Raw genomic sequence first — 12319 nt, 5'->3', positions numbered from 1 at the left:
TGAATACTGATAAGAGATGATGCCAGGGAGACAACTTATTGTAGTTTCATCCTGTCTTTCTACTTTTACCCTTCCTCCAACTGAGAATTTAAGGGCACAGTTAGAGAAGCCTAATCATCAAAAGGGAATTCATTAGCCTTTTAAAATATGACAGCCTCATAGAACAGGCAACCTACAAAAGGACACACCTCTGACTTGCTGGACAGCATTTCCAATTATTGGCATTTTTTTCTGACACATTAAGTGGTAACTATTCATTCTTAAATAAATATTGCAGGAATATGGGATGTAACATATGAAATCTATCTGTATTTATTTACATACAGCACATTCTATTTTAAATTTTATATTTAAAGAACATCATAATTCACATATTTGACAGGGTAGTTTTGTCTTGTTTTGTTTTTTTTCTTTCTGAAAAGGCTTTTCCAAACCAGAGTATAAGAATGGAAATATAAAAAAGTGACATTGATTGATGGTGAAAATATCCTATTTTCACTTAACATTTAGCTTTTTTTACATTATATGATTACAGTTGAAGTAGGAATGAATTTGTTAAAGACTGTGGAATCAGTTTATAATTACCCATGAAAATAGAAAGGAAGTATTTTAAGATAAATATTCACTCATCATTAACAAAGATATTATTAAGTCTCTGCTAGGTGCTGGGCTCTATTATGTGCAGATAAATAAACTAGGAATAGCCTTGGTCCTTAAGGAGTTTGCAATCTTTGGAGAGATCTGCACACAGAAGGATAAAACAATCAGAGGATAGTGATCAACTCATAGTTGTTAAATAAACAACAAGAAAATACTGAGTGTGTAGAAGAGGCAACTCTATTCTGAGAGCCAAGGAAAGTATTCCACAAGGGAAAATATCTGAGCTGAATATTGAAAGATACAGAGAATATGCCCAGATGAAGGTAGAGAAACAGGGCATTTCCACCAGAGGAGATACCAACAGATGTTAAGGAGTCGTGTGGAGTGTATAGGGTATGGCGGCCAAGCCAGGACAACCCAGTTGTAATGGTGAAGAGGAGCCAGGGCCCCGCTTTGTGCGCCATTCCTTGCATATGATTGTGGCTCCACAGGTCAGCTGGTCTCATCTGGGAGACAAGATAGGTGTCCCTCTCCTCCCTCGGGCATCAGGGGCTTCCTTCTAAAGCTGCAATCATTTCACTAATGTTTAAGTTTGTGTTTTCCCAATTACTAGAGATTATAATAAGATTGGACCACTTGGCTTTCATTTTTCTTTGATTTTATGTCTTTCATCTATTTTTCCCATCATTCTCCGCCATTGGCTTTTTGACTTACAGAAGCTCTTTACAAATCCAGATGGCCATCCTTTGTCATTTTTATTTTTCCTTGTGCTTCTGCAGCATTTTGCTTCTTTGTTGTTTTGTCCATAATTTTACCCGCAAATTGCAAGTAGGGAGGCCGAGCCACGGCATGAAACATTATGCAACTTGTTATGTGTAAGTCCAGGAAATGTTCCAGAACCCAAGTTTTGAGCCTATGCTATACTGCTTTCTTTAAAATTTGATCGATTTGCAATTTATTTTGTGCACAATTTGAGTTAGAAATCTTTTCCCCTCTACATCATTTGCTGTACTAAGTACTATTTCTCTAGTTGATTTGAAATGCTAAATTTATTCTAAAATAGATGTTGATATGCATGTGGGATTCTTTATAGCTCCTTGATTCTGCTTTATTTTTTATTTTGTTCATTCCTTCACTAATACCATATTAGTGATAACTACCATAATACCATGATAACTTTATGGCATTGGTGCTGATAAATGTTTAAGGTCTCCTTTTTTTTCAAAATATTTGTCACTCTTCCCATGCATTTACCCCTCCAAAGAAGTATAGAGAATCAGCTTCTTAAATTCTATAAACTTTTTTTGGAGGGGGTGGATTTTGACTTGTCATATAATGTACTTTTAAATTACTTTGAAGAAAACTGACATCACCAAAATGATTATCTTTTTCTTGCTAGAATATGGTGGCTTTCCATTTATTGAAGTTTTTCTTATGCTTCACAGCAGTTTTACTATTTTCTTCTTAAAGGTCTTATACAATATTTGCTAGGCTTATTGCTGAGTTTTTTTTTTTTCCCCACTGTTTTTCACTTTTAATGAGATCTCAAATTCCATTAAAATTTCTAATTGGATCCTGCTGATGTGTTGAAAAACTATTAATATTTGCATGTCTTTCTTGTATATAATCACGGTATTAAATTCTTATCTTAGTTCTAGTAGTTTCTTAATTAGTTATCTTAGAATTTTTCTTAGTCATACCTATGAAAATTGTTACCTTTATCTCTTCCTCTGCAGTATTTACACTTTTTAATTATATTGTCTCCTTTTGTATGTATATGATGAGAACTATTGGTGATGATATTCTTAATTTTCTAGTTCCTGGTTTTAATTGAAATGCTTAGAGTGTTTCATCATTAAGATGTTCTTACAAAAAAAATTTGGTTATTTCTAGAGTACTTTATTCACACTCACATTTAAATGACTCTTTGGCCAGTATAAGATTTTAGGCTCCCAATCCTTTGTCTCAACTTTCTAGATCTTTCCAAACATAGAATCCTGTGTTTCAGAGGAGAAGTCTGATACCAATGTGAGAGTCATTACTTTGTGGTGATTCATTAGAGTTCACCACACCTTTTGGTGCTGGTTTCTAGAAATATTTCATCCTTGGAATTCAAAGATTTTACCTCAGTTTCATCTGAATGTATATAGATTGGGAGTTAAGCTGGCTAGACAAGGTACCATACACCCAGTCTAATTTAATTTCAGGTAAACAATGAATCAAAACTCGGTCTCTCTGTCTCAAATGTGTGTATTTTTATTTGATAAATCTAATCATCTTTACAGAATACTTATTGTTATTATTATTATTATTATTATTTTATTCTTTGGCACTTTGAGCACTTTTTTGAACTAAAGTCTTTTTCAGCTCAGAGAAATATTTTTTTTATTATTTCTTTGACTTTGTACTGTGTGTGAAAACTGGTTCTTAAAGTCATTGTGTATATTGAATATAGTGTTACCTTTACCCCCCAGACAAGCTATCCTTAATTTAACTGTGTCTTTTGGGATCATAGATGTTTGCATAATAGAATAAAATGAAACTGGTGGGGTTTTTTTCCTCCTTTATTCTCTCCATTCATATTTTCTGGAAAAATGGATACTGAATATCCTGAATTTATTCTCTATTTCTCATAACTTTTCTGCTAAATTTATATATTTTTCTGTTTCATGTGTTGTTTTGGAGATGTTGTCAGCCAAATTAATTCTATTATTTAGACCTTTCATTAAAGTGTTAAATTTTAGCTATCATGGTTTTAATTTCTAAGAATTTTTTCTTGATCTCAGATTATTCCTTTTTCATAGCGAATTGTTCTTCCACTATGACTTTTTAAATTCTCTTTTGTTGCATTATTCTGGATTCCTCTAGGAATAGTTCTGCTTAATCACCTTTCTCCTTATACATGAAGATACTGGTTATCCTCAAATTCTGGTGGCCCTTGGTTATCCATTCCTGTTTATAAATGAAGGTTTGGGCTTATCAATAAAGGTAACTAGAGTAGTTCTCACAATAGCTGTAAAAATCTGTTTTACAATAAACTTCTCCCCTGAATAGGAGAGAGACATTTAGGGTTTCGGAGAATGGAATCTGGGCATGGTGGATTTCTTGTGTTATACAAGACAGAGGAGGCAGAAAAATTGGACTCTGTCATTACTGTCAAAGCAAGTGTTCCTCTGGATAGCAGTTTTAAGATCAAGCACTTTAACAAAAGACCATGTGAAATTTAAGACAACAACAACACTGTTTTTAGAACAAGTTGATCAGAGCCATTACTACAAATGATTGTGTTGGAAGGGTACATGATACTTAAAATAACATAGTGATCCTTAGCATACTCATTGTGTGCTCAGCATTGTCTACAAAAGGCAGGGGAAGTTAAAATGTATCATGCATGGTACTGTTTTTCATCTGTGGGAGTAAAATCTCTTTTCTTATTTTGATACGCAATATAGAAAATAATTAGTAGTCAAATTGAAAATACAGAAACTTATACAGTTCAATTTCTTATAAAAGGAAAGTAGAGCCAAAGTTCTGATAAGAGTGTGTTTGTGCTTTCAAATATTTTGCTATCAAAGTGTAGGATTACCCCACCCTTTTAAACTACATGGTGCAATTTTCCTGCTATGAAGATTAAAACACACACAGAATATTTTAAGGTTAAATTTTATTTATTTTATGCAACTGCTTTCCTTCTTCATTTTTGTTTTCTTTTAAAACAAAATTTTCAATTTTGAAACACATTCTGAGTATTTCGAGGTGAGAACGTCAAAGACGAGAAACCTTGCGTCTTTCTACTTGCTGTCTTCAGCAAGTAGAAGATCCACCTATTTTTGGTTCAAAATGAAGCTCTAGCCATCACTCTACATTCTAAGCACTAAAGTGGAGAAGAGGATAGGAAAAGATGAAGGGCTCATGCTGCTTATATTTTAAGGAAATTTCTCAATACTTACATTGAACTTACTAACTTTAAATGGAATTTGGTCACATGACACACCTTGCTGCAAGGAAAGCTGGGAAATGTAGTCTATTCCAGGTGTCTATGTGCCTAGTTCCAGATTCATGGAATCTATGAAGATATGACGACTAAATGCATGTGTGATTCTGAATAAGATTCTAGACATGAAAAATAACTTCCTATAGAAAACAGTATTGGGACAATGGGTGAAACTGAAATATGGGCTGAGTTTTACATAATAGGATTGTGTTAATATTAAATATCCTAAACTTGATAACTATGTTATGGTGATATAAGAGATTGTCTTTGTTAATAGGTAAATATGCACATGTTAAGAAGTACAGTCATAATTTATGGAACTTACTTTCAAATGGTTTAAGTTTTTTAAAAATGTATTTTATAATAAAATTATATATATATTAATGGATAATAAAAATTTTATATAGTAAGATTATATATATGAATGAATAGATAAAGAGGTAGACGGACAGACAGAACAAATAAAGCAAAATGCAAAATGTTAACATTTGGTGAATTTGAGTAAACAGTCTCTGGGATTCCTTTGTGCTATGCTTGTAGCTTTCCTATAAGTTAAAATTATCATTAAAAAAGTCTTTTAAAATCAAGGGTTCTAAGAAAAACCTAATTAGATTTAGGTTTGACTTAATGCCACAGAAAATGCAAAGTGCTAGTTTTTCAAATCAGAAAGTTTACATCTTGTTCATATAGGTGTGCTCATCTAAGACTGGAATGGTGCCTTCTGGTGCCAGGAATACAGACTCCTTTGATCTCGTTTCTCCATTCATAGCCTCTATTTTCCCAATGGACCTCATGATCCAAGATAAATGCTGGAATTTTGGCATTTCCATCCACATTTCAGCCAGAAGGAAGAAGATAACTGAAAAAAAAAAAAAAAGAAAGAAAGAAAAAGAAAAAGCACATTCCTTTAAGAACACTTTCTAAGAGTTGCACTTTTATCTTACACCTCAGTAAGTAGGAATTGGTCCTATAACCATATATTGTTGTACCATATATATATATATATATCCAAGGTGCATTGCCTCGCAGTTCCTGAGGCTGGGGCTTGGGTTTCATTGTATGTCTGGTCCCTGGGGTTCAAAGGGCCCTATTTCTTCCATGGCGGGGCTTTTCCAGGGCTAAGCCCCGAACATTTATAGGGACCTGTTTCTGGACCTCTTTTTGGCGAGACTGGAAACCTGCCCCCCACCGCCATCCCCACCCCACGCACTATCAGGCCTCCACTACCCCCAGGAAGTACCCAAAACCATAATATATATATATATATATATATATATATATATATATATATATATATACACACACACAACCTTACTTCTTCACATTCATATACCCACTAAAAATCAGAGGTTATTGTAGAAATTGGATATTGAGGATAATGAAGAGTATCTGACACACCATCTGAACAGGTCAGTTCAGATTTTTTCAAGTTTTTATTTTAATCTCATAAACCTCTCATTCGTTCATCCATTCATCCATTTCAAAGAAATCTCTTGAGTGCTTACCTTGTACCAGCACTGCACTAGGATTTGTGATCAACATGATGAGTGTATACACATATTCTGTACTAAAGAATGGATGAGGATAAATTATTCAAATTAAATTATTCAAAGTGGTCTTCTGACCCTGGAGTCAGAAGACCACTAAGAGAAGAAAGCATATGCACAAGTCTCAAAGTGGGAGGGAGAATAATCTAGTTAAGAAACCAAAAGTATTCCTGTTGGAGTACAGAAAGCAAGATGGTAAGTGAAAGGAGATGAAGTTGGAAAAATAATCAAGGTTAAAATACCGTGGCATCTAGGGATCCCTGGGTGGCGCAGCAGTTTGGCGCCTGCCTTTGGCCCGGGGCGCGATCCTGGAGACCCGGGATCGAATCCCACGTCGGGCTCCCGGTGCATGGAGCCTGCTTCTCCCTCTGCCTGTGTCTCTGCCTCTCTCTCTCTGTGACTATCATAAATAAATAAAAATTAAAAAAAAATACTGTGGCATCTAAGGCAGGCCACATAAAGTTATTTCTGTCTTTATTATAGATGTAATAGGAATTCTCTGAAGGATTTGAGGCAGAAAGCAATATGACTAGGTTGGGATTTTTTTTTAATTTTATTTTATTTTAGTTTCAGTTTGCCAACATCTAGTACATCGTTAGTTTCAGATGTAGTTTTCAGTAATTCATCAGTTGCATCTAACACCCAGTGCTCATCAAATCACATGCCTTCCTTCCTGTCATTCACCAAGTAACCCTACCCCTTTCACCCCCTCCCCTTCAGCAGCCCTCAGTTGTTTCCCAGAGTTAATAGTCAACATGACCAGTTTTATATATTGGAAAGATTTTCTGAATACAGTGTAGAGAATAGTTGGAAGAGTGTAAGAAGAGAATACACTCTAGAGATCCATGCAAAATAAGAGAAGGAAATTTGGGCAGAGTCAAGACATGTTCAGGAAACAAAAACCTCAGGACATGATAATTTACATTTGGTAAGAGATGATGAGGGGAAAAGAAGTTGAAGGTGACCCCACATTTCCAGAGTATACATTTCTAGATGGATGGTGAGACATTTTCTGAAACAGGGGAATACCAAATAAAAATTAGGTTTAGGGGCAGGTATTTCAGGGAGGCAGTTAAATATACAGGTCTAGAGCTCAAAGAAAATGTAAGATTCTAGAGTGTGTGGCACACAGATAGTTGGTAACTAAATCACACTCCCAGATGAGATCACCTACAGAGATAACAGGAGAGAAAAATGAGAATTTAGGACTTGAATATTTTAAAAAAAAACAGGCAAAGGAGGATGGCAAGGGGAGGTAAGGAAGATAGAGGAGTGGCTGGGCAGGTGGAAGCCAAATCTGAAGTTTGGTAACAAAAGCCAAGGGAGGATCACTAAACAAAATCACATTCTGCAGGGCTCCTGGGTGGCTCAGTAGGTTAAGTGTCTGCATTCAGCTCAGGTCATGATCCCAGGGTCCTGGGATTGAGCCCTGCATCGGGGTCCCTGCTTCACAGGGAGCCTGCTTCTCCCCCCTCTGCTTGCCACTCTCCCTGCTTGTGCACGCTCTCTCTTGCGTGTGCGCTCTCTTTTTCTCTCTATCAAATAAATAAATAAAATCTTTTAAAAAATCATCACATTCTGCAGAGCAGTCAAGGAAGACAAGTATAGAAAGAGGGTTTTAAAGTGTTACTGCAAGGACTAAGGTGTAACCTCTTCAAGTCAATGGTGTGTGGGGTGGTGTGTGGGTGTTATGCATTAATACTGGGACCATTCCAAAACTGATTCTCTGATGATCCTAGTAGATTTAGCTTTGTTGAGGACAGCATTTCCATAGAATAAATGGAAATAGTAAAGTCATTTGTTTATTAAAACTACTCAGTATTTTGATGTTGGCTTCAATAGACTTCAAAATAGGTCTTTTTTCCTTTTTAAAAAATATTTTTATTTTGAGACACCTGGGTGGCCTGGTTGGTTATGCTCCTGACTCTTGGCTTTGGCTCACGTTGTGATCTCAGGTTCTGAGATCAAGCCCCATGTGGGGCTCTCCACTCAGCATGGAATCTGTTGGAGATTCTCTCTCCCTCCTCCTCTGCCCCTCCCTCTCATGCTTTCTCTCTCTCTCTCTGAAATAAACAAATAAATCTTTTTAAAAAGTATTTTATGTATTTGTTTTATTTGAGAGAGAGAGAGCTCATGTGTGCTCATGAGTAGGAAGAGGAGCAGTGGAAGAAGGAGAGGGAGGGAATCTCAAGCAGACTCTACACCAAGCAGGAAGCCTGATTTGGGACTCCATATCACAACCCTGAGATTTTGATCTGAGCCAAAATCAAGAGTAAGACACTTAACCAACTGCACCATCCAGATATCCCTGAAATAGATCTTATATGGATGCAACTATCAAAACAAATGAAAAAAAAAACAATAAGAAACTCATGGTTTTACTATATTGTTACAACTCAGATAATTTCCAAAGGAATTTGGCTTTTTACTTTAGAAAAAGATATTAATATTAGAAAAACTTTGGGTGAGAGGTTGTATTCTTCCCCAGAATCACCCCATATATTATTTCAATAACTGTTTGCTAGTGTTTAATCATTTCTTTTAAACCTGCTTTCTCAGGGCACCTGGGTGGCTCAGTTGGTTGAGCATCTGACTCGATCTCAGCCCAGATCTTGATCTCCAGGTTGTAAGTTCAAGCCCCTGGAGGAACTCATTTAAAAAAATAAATAAATAAACAAATAGAAACAAATCTGCTTTCTCAACCTAGAGGAGCATGTACAGTTTCTCTCCATATTAGTGCTGCATATTAACACATGGCAATGTGTTCTGTGACCACACAAGCACCTCTAATGTGTTCATTTTTTATTTTTTTAAGATTTCATTTATTTATTCATGAGAGGCACAGAGAAAGAGGCAGAGACATAGGCAGAGGGAGAAACAGGCTCACCACAGGAGCCTGATGGGAGACTCCATCCCACGACTCTGGGATCACAACCTGAGCCGAAGACAGACATTCAACCACTGAACCACCCAGGTGTCCCTCTAGCGTGTTTAAATTAATGTTTGTGGTGATCTTGAGCACATTTTTTTTCAAGACTAAATGTTGTCCTGTATATTAAGTTTCAAAATCCTCCACAACTCTCTGTCCATTTGCTGAATATAGAGCTGGTCTTCGGGTCCCAGGGAAGCCACTGAATTCCTTCTGTGTTCCTATACCACGGGTCCTTCTTTTTATCCAGTTTGTACAATGGCTTCTTATTTGAAAATGAGCACTTCAGTAAAAATGTCCCTCACAGAACTATTTCCTTTATTTCTATTATAAATCCTATCAAATTTTAGCATAACTGCTAGAGACCACAAACAATTTAAAAATTACTGCCTTATCGGGTGAAAACAGACATAGACTCAGATGAAATATCTTGTATTCAAATACATGAATTTCCCATGTTCCATCAAATTTCAAAATACATGTTGGTCTCTATTCACCATTGGGGTTTTGATCCAGAAGCAACAAAGTACACTAAATGTAAATTGATTTTGGTGGCAATAAGTAATGGTAAAGCAACTGAGGGCAAGTGCTTTATTTTCTCTCAGGTAAATAGTAAAGTAACAAAGATCGATATTTCCTGGAAGAGGGGGAAACCTTTTGTAAGGGGTCTGCAAATACATTTGAGCATAAAGCACTGTTCGCAGAAACATAAAAGCTATTACTGGTATCCTCTGCTTTTCAAAAGTTCATGTTTTGTCACTTTGCTTTTACAAGAGACCTACATTAGTATCCATTTTCACTAAGCAAAAGAAATTTGAAGAGAATGTTCACTTTGACAGAAAAAGCCGAAACATAAAAATAGCATTCAGTGTTTGTTTCGCAGCATTCTGCTATAGAGGAAGCGCACACTCCGAATTATCTAGAGGGGACCTGCCAACTTTCCTTCCCAAGAGCCACACTCAGCATAGCATCTCAGCCTCTTAGCATCAAACCAACAGAGTTTTGAACTGTGTCTGTGAGCATCTGCACTTTATCTCCATTTATTTTGTGCATCCGTTAGCAAGATGGGTCTTGAGGTATCAGAAAAGCCTAAGAAAGGTTATTTTGGGGATCTGGGAATGCTTAAAAAAATTCCATATAAATTATTGCTAATTGCTTCTTCTTATGCTATTTCAGATTGCAAAAGATTTCATAGACATGCACTACTTTTGGATAGCCGGGGAACCAGTGTCCCTTGGTTCTAAGTCACCTGCCATACGCGAAGATCTGATCAGCTTATTCAACCACTACCATATACGGAGCATCCCCCATAATCATAACTTGTAGGGGCACCTGGGTGGCTCAGTGGTTGAGCGTCTGCCTTTGACTTACAGGACATGATCCCAGGGTTCTGGGACTGAGTCCTGCATTGGGCTCCCGCAGGGAGCCTGCTTCTCCCTTTGCTTGTGTCTCTGCCTCTCTCTCTGTGCTTCTCAAGAATAAATAAATAAATAAATCTTTAAAAAAATAATCATAACTTGTAGCTAGAAAATTGAAATGAGATTTTTGACTTCAACTATCACAGAATAAAAGTAATTGTAACCATCAAAAATATAACAAACCTTTCACAAGTATGTAAACTTAGCCATTCAAATAATGGCTCATAAACATGATTTTATATGATTTGGGATAGTTTTACAAAACACAATTTTGTTCCTATCTTAAAGACTAAAGTGAAGAAAAACTATGAAAATTTTTGTGTAATTGAACTGACATGATGCATGCAATTCTGTTTGGTTAGTATTTTGTTATTCTTTAAAAATATATTTATTAATGTTAACAGCAATGCAGCTTTACATTGCATGGGATTTGCATTTGTTGTTCTTTTGAAATTTCAGCTAAGGTTGACTGTAGTTTTTTAGTAAATGAATTAGCAAAGCACCTCTTTTCTTCTTGGCAATCTCTCCATATCATTCCTCTTTACCTCTATCAATTTTTCTCTTTTCCTTATATTCCTTACTTTTATATCACCACTACTGCTTCTCTCCTGATTCAGAATTTCTGAGAAAGGCTGATTTGGAGTAAACCAGGAAATAAACAGGTTTACTAGTTAGAAGAAATAACCAGGCCCTAGTGAGAAAAAAATGGCTCAGTAACATGAATAGCATGATACCTCTTTCCCGAATACTAACCCTTATAATCCCAAATCTTAAGTGCTGTATCATTGAAAACATTCCTATCAACCAGCCATTAGCTCAAATTATGATTTCTGAGCCAAGAAGTTCTAGTAAGATTAGCTAGATTGATTTCAGTTTTTTGAACTATGATAAAAGACCAGGGTTATCTTATCTCCTTCCCTGCCCCCAATCTACACAAACCAATACTTTCATCAAAAATAAGTGTATGAGAGATGCCTGGGTGGCCCAATGGTTAAGCATCTGCCTTTGGCTCAGGTCATGATCCTTGTGTCCTGGATGGAGTCCTGCATTGGGCTCCCCACAGGGAGTATGCTTCACCCTCTGCCTATATCTCTGCCTCTCTCTCTGTGTCTCTCATGAATAAATAAATAAAATCTTTAAAAAAAATAAGTGTATGAAAAATTACATTAAAGCAAACATAAAATGCAAGCCCCATTTTTTTTGTATTACATGTTAGCAGACATACCACACCTATGCCACAAACAACTTCAGTGCTTACCCTCAATTGATGTGCTTTCTTTGTCACAGATTATTAGTACATAGTTTCAGACTGGCATTCTTCTACAGACCACTCTTTGAGAGGTCATGATTACAACGCCTAAGACAGCTTGTTTCACTATAGTGTCTGTAATTGGCAAACACTATAAAGTTTCAAACACTCAAAAGTGGGATACTCTACAGTCACTTAAGATAAATGTAAACAGAAAATATTTACTGGTGTGCAGAGATTTTCCTATATATTAATTCAGGAGAACATGTCATAAAGCAGTATGATCTCATTTTTGTTAAATAACAATAGCACAATTAGAGAGTCAGCAAGTGGTTACCTCAGGGTGATAGACTTATGACAGTTTTTTTCCCTTTGTTGTTAATGTTTTCTTAGGTATTTGACATAATTTTGGTATCATGATCATCTGTTTCTTTTATTAAAATAATAAGACTCATGGAACTGATTATTTTTTTATTTATCATTTGAATTTCATTTTTTTGAATTTTTGAATTTCAGTTCAGGCCTATTACTATGTCACAATATGCTATGCTAAGTGGCTGACTTAAGGCCCCCATAAATACA

At 36.0% G+C, this 12319-nt stretch overlaps 1 protein-coding gene and 1 long non-coding RNA gene across 4 annotated transcripts in view; one reads left to right on the top strand and one right to left on the bottom strand.

Moving 5' to 3' along the window:
• The window catches only part of PTPRO (protein tyrosine phosphatase receptor type O), a 239564-nt gene that overhangs the window by 95861 nt on the left and 131384 nt on the right, over positions 1–12319 (top strand). The window lies entirely within an intron of this gene.
• On the bottom strand, positions 4988–11975 carry LOC140616869 (uncharacterized). Its single transcript, XR_012017198.1, has 3 exons — positions 11747–11975; positions 6384–6541; positions 4988–5453 (listed from the first exon to the last, which is right to left on the bottom strand). It is a non-coding gene; the product is annotated as an uncharacterized lncRNA (long non-coding RNA).

Source organism: Canis lupus, chromosome 25, assembly GCF_048164855.1.
Source record: "Canis lupus baileyi chromosome 25, mCanLup2.hap1, whole genome shotgun sequence".
In the NCBI taxonomy this organism is placed as follows: domain Eukaryota; kingdom Metazoa; phylum Chordata; class Mammalia; order Carnivora; family Canidae; genus Canis; species Canis lupus.
The sequence above is the reverse complement of the archived record's forward strand: the minus strand, read 5'-3'. Positions and strand labels throughout refer to the sequence as shown.